Below are 10,261 nucleotides of genomic sequence, written 5' to 3'. Positions count from 1 at the left end.
AGAAGGGGAAGAAAATGGTTTATTCCCCTTTGTTATGAGACTCAAGGAATTTGGGTCTTGGGGGTCCCCAGGGAAGGTTTTGGGGGAGACCAGAGTTTATCAGGCACTCTAAGTCCTGATTGGTGGCAGCACTACAGGATCTAAGCTGGTAATTAAGCTTAGGGGAATTCATGCTAGTACCCATATTTTGGACGCTAAGGTTCAGAATTGGGAATTATACTATGACACCCCAATGCTCATGCATTGGGCAAGGTAAGCAAGTGCTTCCCCACAGCTTGGCCTCAGGTGCCTGTGCTCCTGCCCCCTTGGTCCTTGGCTGGTCCCTGCTGCTGCTCCCCTTGTGCCTGGATAGCTGGAGAGAACAGCAACCTGCAGAGCTGAGCTGCCCCAGTGCCCCCAGGCACCCCCCTGACCCCATCCCCCCCACAGCCCTGACCCCCAGCTCCAAGCCTAGTCCCTCTGAGCTGGAAACCCCCTCGACCCCATCCCCCCCACAGCCCTGACCCCCAGCTCCAAGCCGGAAAACCCCTGACCCCATCCTCCCCACAGCCCTGGCCCCCAGCTGACAGATAGTGTCCCTAACAGTTATTGCTCTTCGCATCCTCTTGACTCTCCCAGTTTCTGTGGCCAGTGGTGAGCGAAGCTTCTCGAAGCTCAAGTTGATAAAAACATACATGCGAACATCAATGTTGCAACAAAGACTTGTTGGGCTATCTACCTGGTCACTAGAACATGACATTGCTCACAGCATTGACTTGGAGGAACTTCTTTCTAAATTTGCTAAACTTAAAGTGCGGAAACATAAACTCTAAATTCTAACATGTTACTCTGTGACCATGTATTGTGTATAATGTATGTGATTTTGGCGGGGGGGGAGGGGCCATGCAAGATGGAAGTTTTCCCTAGGGCGCAAAATATCCTTGCACCGGCCCTGGTTCCACCCCTCGGCTCAACATCTCCATCCCTTCCTGAAGGGTCTGTAAGTACTGGACATTTAGCCAGAGAGGTAACAACATATTTTGGGAGCTCAGCACAGCTCTGGATAGTTTCTAGCTCCAGTCACTCCTCTCCCTGCTTTCTAAACCCAACCCTCTTAGGAGAGCTTTTTTTTAAAAAAAAAATTTCACCATTTCAAGGGCACTTCCTGTCCTGAATGCTGCCTGCTAAGGTCTTTTCTAGCCCCAATTCCTATCCATTTGGGATTAAACAATGTAGGTTCAGCTCCAGAATTTCACAGTCAAAAACTAACCAGGCAATATGACAGAAATTCTCTCTTGCCCCAGTCGACCGACCCCAGGATACCTCCTCTCCTTACCAGGTGTTTCACACTAAACCATGCCCACTTCAGTCCCTAGCCTTCAATTAGAGTTGCCTCCCAGTTCAGACTGTTCCTGCAATCTTGCTCCTGAAGCAGTACTCATCTGAGCCGACATGACCCAGAGTGTGGAGAAACAGCACAAGGTCCTTTGCACCCTTTGGCCCCACAGCAGGACCGGGCAACGAGACCATGAGGAGAGCAGTCATGCAGAAATGCCCACGTACCTCCTGGGTCTTTGAACCAGCCTTAAATAAACTAGAACAGAAAGTTGACATGCGGGTCCACATTTGTGCAGACCCAGTGGCTTCCAGCTCCATGCAACTGGTATGTGAGGCCAGATTTTCATAAGTGCTCAGCACCCAATATTCACCCAATGCACTTATGAAAATCTGACTGCAGCACCTATCTCCCTTATACAAGAGAACAGCGGCTTCAAGGGGATAGCATTGCAGTGCTGTACCTTTGATTGGGAAAGTCGCTTTGACTTCATTCAACTACGGCGCTGTCCTCAATGCATGGATTACACTTTTAATGCTATCCTCTACATGCAGAAGGCAGTTTGGATTTGTAAAATAATGCAGACCTAAAGCTCATACTTTTTTTTAAGAGGATAGAGTTGTGGTACATTGCTTCCATGTTTTTCTGAGTTAGTTCACACACTCCTAATGGAAAGGAAATAAGTGTTGAATAAGTAGATCTATATCTGGTCAAGTCTAGTGAAGGTGAGATATGTGGGACTGACTGTAGCATGTACCCTTTCCCCCCACCTTCCCAAAATCTGTTTCTCAGGGCTACCTCATGTCCAGAACAAACGTTTTGCCTATAACATTTTCCCCACTCAATAAAATGCTGAGCCAAGTTCATCCTAGGTGAGTCTCTTTATAAGGCTTCCCAAGCCAGAAGGCCTTGTCAATCCTCAGAAAGAGCATCTCAGGGTAAGTAAGAGTCCACATCACCTTGAACAGAAATTCTATTACACTGCATGTAACTTAAAGATCTTGAACTGCACTAAGATTCACAACAAAAGCTGATGTTTCACTAACAGTCCTGGCCTCTCCTTGAGAGCAACTGGACTTTGTCTGTCATGGTTTTGCCCTGGAACTTCCACAAGGTGGCAGCACCTCAGAACACTACTCCGGTTAATGTTTACATTGCGGCATTCATAGGAGCTTTAAAGGTCACTAGCAATGTTGTGCTGGGAAGTGGCTGCACACACCAAACACACAGACAAATGGAAACAGTTACATGCCAGTGCTGCTATGCAAGATGGCTTGATTAACAGACATTATACTGTCTGTATGCATTGCATGCACACTCTAAGCAGCTATTGCCTAGTATTATATTTAAATCATCAGGCCTCCTACCCCAAATCTTTGGGCTGTCTGCCATAAGCACTGAAATGGAGTAACTCCCAAGATTTTTCTAGATCCTGACCCCATAATGACAAATGTAAAGCATTCTGCAACCCTATCTCCTGCAGCCATAACGTCTAACTATTAACTACTTGCTGGACTGTGAAGGATTTCTAACAGGCACAGAGTAAGTTCTGTTTTATTCAGTGTGTTAGGACTGGAGAAAGCAGTGTTTTAAAAAGAAAGTATTTTTGTGACGTGACAGGCTCCAGTGACCCACTTGAACAACCAGAAAGACCATGGGGACCCACTCTTCTCCAAGGAGGCACAAGCTACAGAGAATTTAAATTTCAATCATGTGCTCCTTTGTTCAGATCTCAGTTCAAAATGCCAGAGAGTCAGGGCAACAAGTGAGGCTATTAGTCCCTACAGGAGGCTACAAAATAATTTTTAAACATGATGATCCCATCCACTGCAGCTGGCCAAACCGTGGTTAAAGCTGGTTAAGTTCGAACAGTGTTGAGCTGTGTTATATTTTAGAGGTTATGATCAGCACTATGCAAGATTTTCCAGAGAGTGCTAGTTACAACCGGCTCTAAATTCCCTGAACAATATTCAGATTAAGCGCTTAAGGGCCTTACATAGTCCTTCCCTACAACACATATGGGAGCACAACTTTCTGTGAACCCAGCGAAACAACCCTGGAAGAAGAAATGAACGGCAAAGAGATACTTTGAAAGAAAGGGCACAAGAAGGTTATTAAGATCCTAGCAAAATTATATACAGTTCTTACTTCAATCTCATTTGAACAATTATAACCAAATACAAAGCTCCAATTTCTGTAGACAATCTAGGAACTTAAGTAGAACTCACCCTCTATGTGTAACAGACAGCAAACTACAAATCTCAAGCCTCTCTTACACATAACTTTCCAGTAATTTGTGAATATCATCTCTCTCTCACACACACACACACACACACACACACACAGAGGATTTGGCGGTTTTTGTGTGTCCATCTCCAAAATGGGAAAAAAATACAGACACTCCATATTATTAAGAAAAATAAAGCTGAAAACTAGCAAAAAACAAATGACAAAAGGGTACAAGGCTGTCTGAGATGCATCTAAAACTACAATTTGTTAATGACAAACATCTTACACTGACTTGGCTCCAGTAGAACTTCAAAAGATTTAGACATTGATCATTGTTGTCACTGCCAAAAAAAAAATTAAAAAAGGGGGATGGGGAGGGGAATGCAAACATAAGCTATGGAATTGCCCTGACAGCAGAACAGTGGCTGGAAAATCAAAATCATTCTAGATAGATGTAGGGTCGGATTTCACTCTCTCTCAGTGATGTGATATATAGATTCGTAGCCTCACATGTTCTCAAACTAGACTTCTGACCATGCACTGAATCCTCTGCAGGCATGGGGTCTGTCCAGCCAGAGGGCATTGCAGGATCACAGAATCATAGAAGATTAGAGTTGGAGGAGACCTCAGGAGGTCATCTAGTTCAACCCTCTGCTCAAAGCAGGACCAATCTCAAATAAATCATCCCAGTTGGGGCTTTGTCAAGCTGGCCCTTAAAAACCTCTAAAGATGGATATTCCACCACCTTCCTAGGTAACCCATTCCAGTGCTTCACCACCCCCCTAGGGAAACAGTTTGTCCTAATATCCAACTAGACCTCCTCCACTGCAACTTGAGACCATTTCTGCTTGTTCTGTCATCTGCCACCACTGAGAACAGCCGAGCTCCATCCTCTTTGGAGCCCCCCTTCAGGTAGTTGAAGGCTACCACCAAATCCCACCCTGCTCTTTTTTGCAGACTAAATAAGCCCAGATCCCTCAGCCTCTCCTCGTAAGTCATGCACCCCAGCCCCCTAACCATTTTTGTTGTCCTCCGCTGGACTCTTTCCAATTTGTCCACATCTTTTCTGTAGTGGCAGGGGGCTGGGGGGGGGGACAAAATTGGAGGCAATACTCCAGGTGTGGCCTCATCAGTGCTGAATAGAGGGGAATAATCACTTCCCTCGATCTCCTGGCAATACTAATACAGCCCAATATGCCTGTTAGCCTTCTTCTCAACAAGGGCACACTGTTGACTCATATCCAGCTTCTCATCCACTGAAATCCCCTGGTCCTTTTCTGCAGAATTGCTGCTTAGCCAGTGGGTCACCAGCTTGTAGCAGTGCATGAGATTCTTTCGCCCTAAGTACAGGACTCTGCACTTGTCCTTGTTGAACCTCATTAGATTTCTTTTTGCCCAATCCTCCAATTTATCTAGGTCACTCTGGACCCTGTCCTTACCCTCCAGCATATCTACCTCTCCCCTATCTTAGTGTCATCCACGAACTTGTTGAGGGGACAATTCATGCCATCATCCAGATTATTAATGAAGATGTTGAACAGAACTGACCCAAGGACCGACCCCTGGGGCACTCTGCTTGATAGCGGCTGCCAACTAGATACTGAACCGTTGATCACTACCCGTTGAGAACCGATGATCTAGCCAACTTTCTATCACTTTATAGACCATTCATCCAATCCATACTTTTTTAACTTGCTGGCAAGAATACTGTGGGAGACCATATCAAAAGCTTTGCTAAAGTCAAGGAATAACACGTCCACTTCTTTCCCCATATCCACAGAGCCAATTATCTCATCATAGAAGGCAATCAGGTTGATCAGCCATGATTTGCCCTTGGTGAATCCCTGTTGACTGTTCCTGATCACCTTTCTCTCCTCCAAGTGCTTCAAATTGGATTCCTTGAGCACCTGCTCCATTATTTTTCTGGGGGCTGAGGTGAAGCTGACCGGTCTGTAGTTCCCCAGATTTTCCTTCTTCTCTTTTTTAAAGATGGGCACTATATTTGCCTTTTTTCCAATCATCCGGGACCTCCTCCAATTGCCACAAGTTTTCAAAGATAATGGCCAATGGCTCTGCAATCACATCAGCCAACTCCCTCAGCACCCTTAGACGCATCACATCCAGCCCCATGAATTTATGAATATCCAGCTTTTCTAAAATAGTCCTTAACCTGTTCTTTCACCACTGAGGGCTGCTCACTGCCTCCCCATGCTGTGCTGCTCATTGCAGCAGTCTGGGAGCTGACCTTGTCGGTGAAGACCAAGGCAAAAAAAGCATTGAGTACTTCAGCTTTTTCCACATCATCTGTCACTAGGTAGCCAGAGGTCGCTGCAGGATCAGGGACTAGGTGACTGATGTTGCCTACCATCGGAGTTTAATGAATAATCTGCAGACACTAAATTGAGGGACCCTTGAGAGGAAGAATGGAAGTTGTCTGAGCACTAAAGTAAGACTTAGAAGACCCAGGATTAATTCTCTGCTCTGCTACGGGCTTCTTGTGTGACCTTGAGCAAATAACATGAAGTCTCGTGCTATTCCCATTAAAGTTAATGGCAAAACTCCCATTGACTTCAGTGGTGTAAGAGCAATAGTGAGAATGAATACAATAAAGACTGAAGTGCTCAGACACTACGGTTACAGGGACCATATAAGTATCTTAAATACTAGATAGCCATTCTGCATGAAGACCCAGTCAGTGACAGTCATCTCATCAATAGCAGAGTCCACCATAGAAATTAGACAAATTCAAAGAAATACAAGAGCATATTATACTGCTCAGCCAAAGTGTGATTAATAAAGGCTAGGCACTGTAAACTGCACAGAAAGACTTCCAGCTAGGTCTGACTACAACAGAATGCAACGGAGCTGATCCTACTGCTAAAGAAGTCCTTGTCCTCAGCACCAGGGACGTAGACCCTAACCCTGCAATGGGACCCATGCAGGCTGATTCTGATGTACACACAGAGCCCTGCTGAACACAGGGGCTGCAAGCATCAACCTGTATTGATCCAATTACAGAGGTAGGGCCTAAATACCAAGCAAGTTTCCCTTTGTCTGAAATTAATGAAATAAAACAATTTCCCTGGCCCAACTGAAGACACAATGTTTCCCCTCTTCCCAGATACCAAAGGTAACAGTGGAGAGATGCCAACTCTTCCTATTTTTCACCAGTATTCAATCTAGTATTTTGTCACTTTCCCTCTAGAAGCATCTCCCAGGACCGTTAACCTCAGTATAGTAAAAACACGGGGGGGTTGTTTTAATTCCCTACTTAAAACATTTTCAAATGTTGCCAGATGCGATAGGAGTATTCACCCCTCCAAATAATTGATTTCCCTCTCCATTTTGCTCTTTAAGATTGTCAGCAGGGCGGGGAAGGGCTTCCTGGAACATAAGTTAGAAAAGGAGGATTTCTTGCCACCAGCTTGCTTGTTTGAAATACAGAAAGAGAGCAAAACTCCTGAGAAAGTGGGTAGCAGCATCTTTTCTTCCACTTTTAAAACACAGTGATGTTCCCCTTTGATTTAAGCTTCTCTGCTCAAAGAACCTTTTCTTCAGGGGAGGGAGAAAGAAATACAAAAAATATGAATGATACAAATTTTCCTTTCAAAATGATATAGGTATCTGTATCCTGAAGCCTGCCACAGAGAAAACACTCCTTTTTCCTTCCTTCCCCTTGCCCTTTAAGGAATTAATTTCACCTGCTGTTCTCTCTCCAGCCTGCTCCAGAGTCTAGATCTCTGAAGCATCCAGATGTTCCTGGCAGTTACTGCTGTTAGGCCAGTACTAACCCAGCTGAAGCTAATGTAAAGACTCAGGCGTGACAATAACAGGAATGGAGGCAATAAGAGGCCCACTGTTGAATAGGCTCTGAGCAGATGGGCAGACTAAGATAGCTAAGCCAAAAAACACTGTGAGAATCCATTGGTTGGAATACTTTGAGTTATCGTTGTCTGTATACGCACTTTTGATAACCAATAGCTGTCAGAGACTTTCCAGGTATTGATTGTAACCCTTAGTGTTTGGCTGAACTGGTGCCAGCTAAAATAAGGAACAAGAAGTCAGGCCTCCTAATACTGTTTCCTAATTCAGCATCAAACATTGATAGCACATTATTATCCAAAACCCACAGATAGGATCAGGGCCCTGTTGTGCTAGTTGCTGGACAAACACATAGAAATATGTCATCCTGCCCCAAAGATCTTACAAAGATGAGCTTGCAAGAACAAGTGAGATAACCATCAATTGATGTCTTTGCAATGGTTAGAAGCAAAGCCTTCCCCAAGGGAGCCACCTAACTAGCCCACTTTTGGCCTCTGCCAAAATAATAATGAAGAAATGAACAGGAATATTTAGAAACCTGAGTGTGTTTGCATATCTATCAGGAATCAAACTCAGAACTGAGGATGCTGTTTATGTTCTTGCATATGCCTTCTGATCAGAGCCAAGAAAATAGTTTAAAAAAAACAACAGTTTCCACGCTCTGAAATGCCACTATTTGTGAACTTTTTTCAGTTGTTCCAGTTGGTTTTATTTATGTAGAGACACAAGTGTGGTAAATTTCAGAGCTATAATTTGTGGCTTCCTGATTCCAGGATCATTCTGAAGGAGTTCTCATGTGGCCATTCTGTTAGCTAAATATTTACACACATACACTGTGCATAACATTTACTTATGCGTATGGGCAAGGGCTCAGCATATTTCACATAATTTTTCAGGGTCTACATGTGTTTCAGATCATGACAATATGTAGAAAATATGTGCCTACAAAACAAATCTTAAATGTATTTATACAAAAAACATTATGTGCTTGTCCTTGAGGTGTTTTCTATATATAGAAAAACTGAAGATTAGATTTCCTGTTCTCCCTCACGATCTTTTCTTATTATTAATCACTTCCTGCAACTTTTATTAGGGATCAATCATGTGTTATTTTTATCAGTATTTTATAAACTCAAAACTTAAGTAAGATAATACACACAGCATCCAAAAAATACCCAACCTGGAAAAAAAAATCCTGAAGAAACAAGTGAAATTTGATAATTTTGCAGCAATTATGGTGGGAAAGTACAGATCATATCTGTTAAGAAGCCACTTCTGACAGGTCCTGAATGCATAGCCAAAACAAATGTGATTAAGAATAGTTGTTAAACTTGGCTGTGACTGAACTTAAATCATATTTTTTTAAACGTGTTTATAATACAATTTGGCTTTGTCCACACAGTCAAACAAATGGAGTCTAAACCCGATCCAGTCACAGTTCAGCTCCACGTTTTAAAATGTGATTGCTTAGGCTGTGGTTTTTCCTATATGGACAGGGCCATAAATGCACTGAGATCACCTCCTCACTATAAGATCCAAGGGTCTTTATTCTCAATAATTCTTAGGCCCTGCTCCTGCAATAAGTTACATACATGCTGAGTAGTCCCATTGATTTCAAACAGGAATACTCATCCAGCTAAGATCTACTTAGCTCCCCACTAGTGTAGTCTCTGAGCACCTTAGAATCCTTAATAGTATTTATCCTCACAACATCCCTATGAGGTAGGACAGTATTGAAATCCCCATTTTACAGATGGGGAACTGAGATACAGAAAGCCAGATCCACAAAAGGACTTCAGTGTACAGCAGAGCCAATGCTAGTCCACTGGCGGCCCTAAACAGGAATATTTTTGACCCCTCCCTGCTCCCCACACAACTGAAATAGTCAAGTTCTTATAATAAAAAGCAAACAGGGGGTTCCCTTGAGATACACGGGGTCCTAAGCAATTGCTCAGTCTGCTTATAACTAACGCCGGCTCTGGTGAATAAACCCCAGATTTAAGCTCCTAAGTCCCAATGTTAAGCATATCTGTGATCCACACAACCCTCATTTGGTGCTGCCTAACCCTGTAGGTGCCTACACTCACTGGGCACCTACATTTCTGTTATAAAGGTTCCCTAGGCACTTAACTTTCTGCCTGTTTGCATGCACATGGCTGCCTCACTCTAGGCATCTGGATGCCTCTCTCCTGCCTAAGCCCTGTTCCAATCTCCTCAGGCAGAAAGGGAATGGAACTGGGGGTCTCCCAAATAGTTTTTTCACCAGGAAAAACTATCTGTAACATTACATTAAATCTGAAATGCCTTACCTTATCCAAGTGCACAGAGGGGGGAGGGGGTTGAGCCAGAGGATAAATGTATCTATACGACCAAAGGAGGCAAAATAAAACATATTTTAAGAAGCACAAGTGGCGCCTTATAGTCTACAATCTGTCAGGTTAAGCCAACAAAAAGAAAAAAACCTCACCTTGTAAATAAAGTGATTACAAATCTAGTTTCTAAATTCTGGCATGAGGCCAGGATCTAAGTGTGAAGGACTGAAAGGAAAATCTGTTGTAAATTCCTTCACATGAAGCTCTGTGTTTAAAATGAGCAGGATACCAATATTTCCAAAGCAGAACTCAAAACAAAGTGTAAATCTGCAGACTCTAGCAAGGTCAACATTCAACCTGACTCATTTTTAAAGTCAGACAGCTGCCATAGAGAAGCAAATCCTTTGCATAGGAATGCCAAATAGTGATTGATGGGAAACTCTTGCACTGAACCTTGTATATACTATTAGGCTGCCGTGACCAAAAATTAAAACACTTTCAGAACATTGTATCTGAACTATTATAAAGAATATTTGTTGTATATTCCAAAACAAAAGAGTTTCACCCTCCCTCACACATTTTA

The sequence above is a fragment of the Gopherus flavomarginatus genome, chromosome 4 (assembly GCF_025201925.1).
Source record: "Gopherus flavomarginatus isolate rGopFla2 chromosome 4, rGopFla2.mat.asm, whole genome shotgun sequence".
Taxonomy (NCBI): Eukaryota; Metazoa; Chordata; order Testudines; family Testudinidae; genus Gopherus; species Gopherus flavomarginatus.
The sequence above is the reverse complement of the archived record's forward strand: the minus strand, read 5'-3'. Positions refer to the sequence as shown.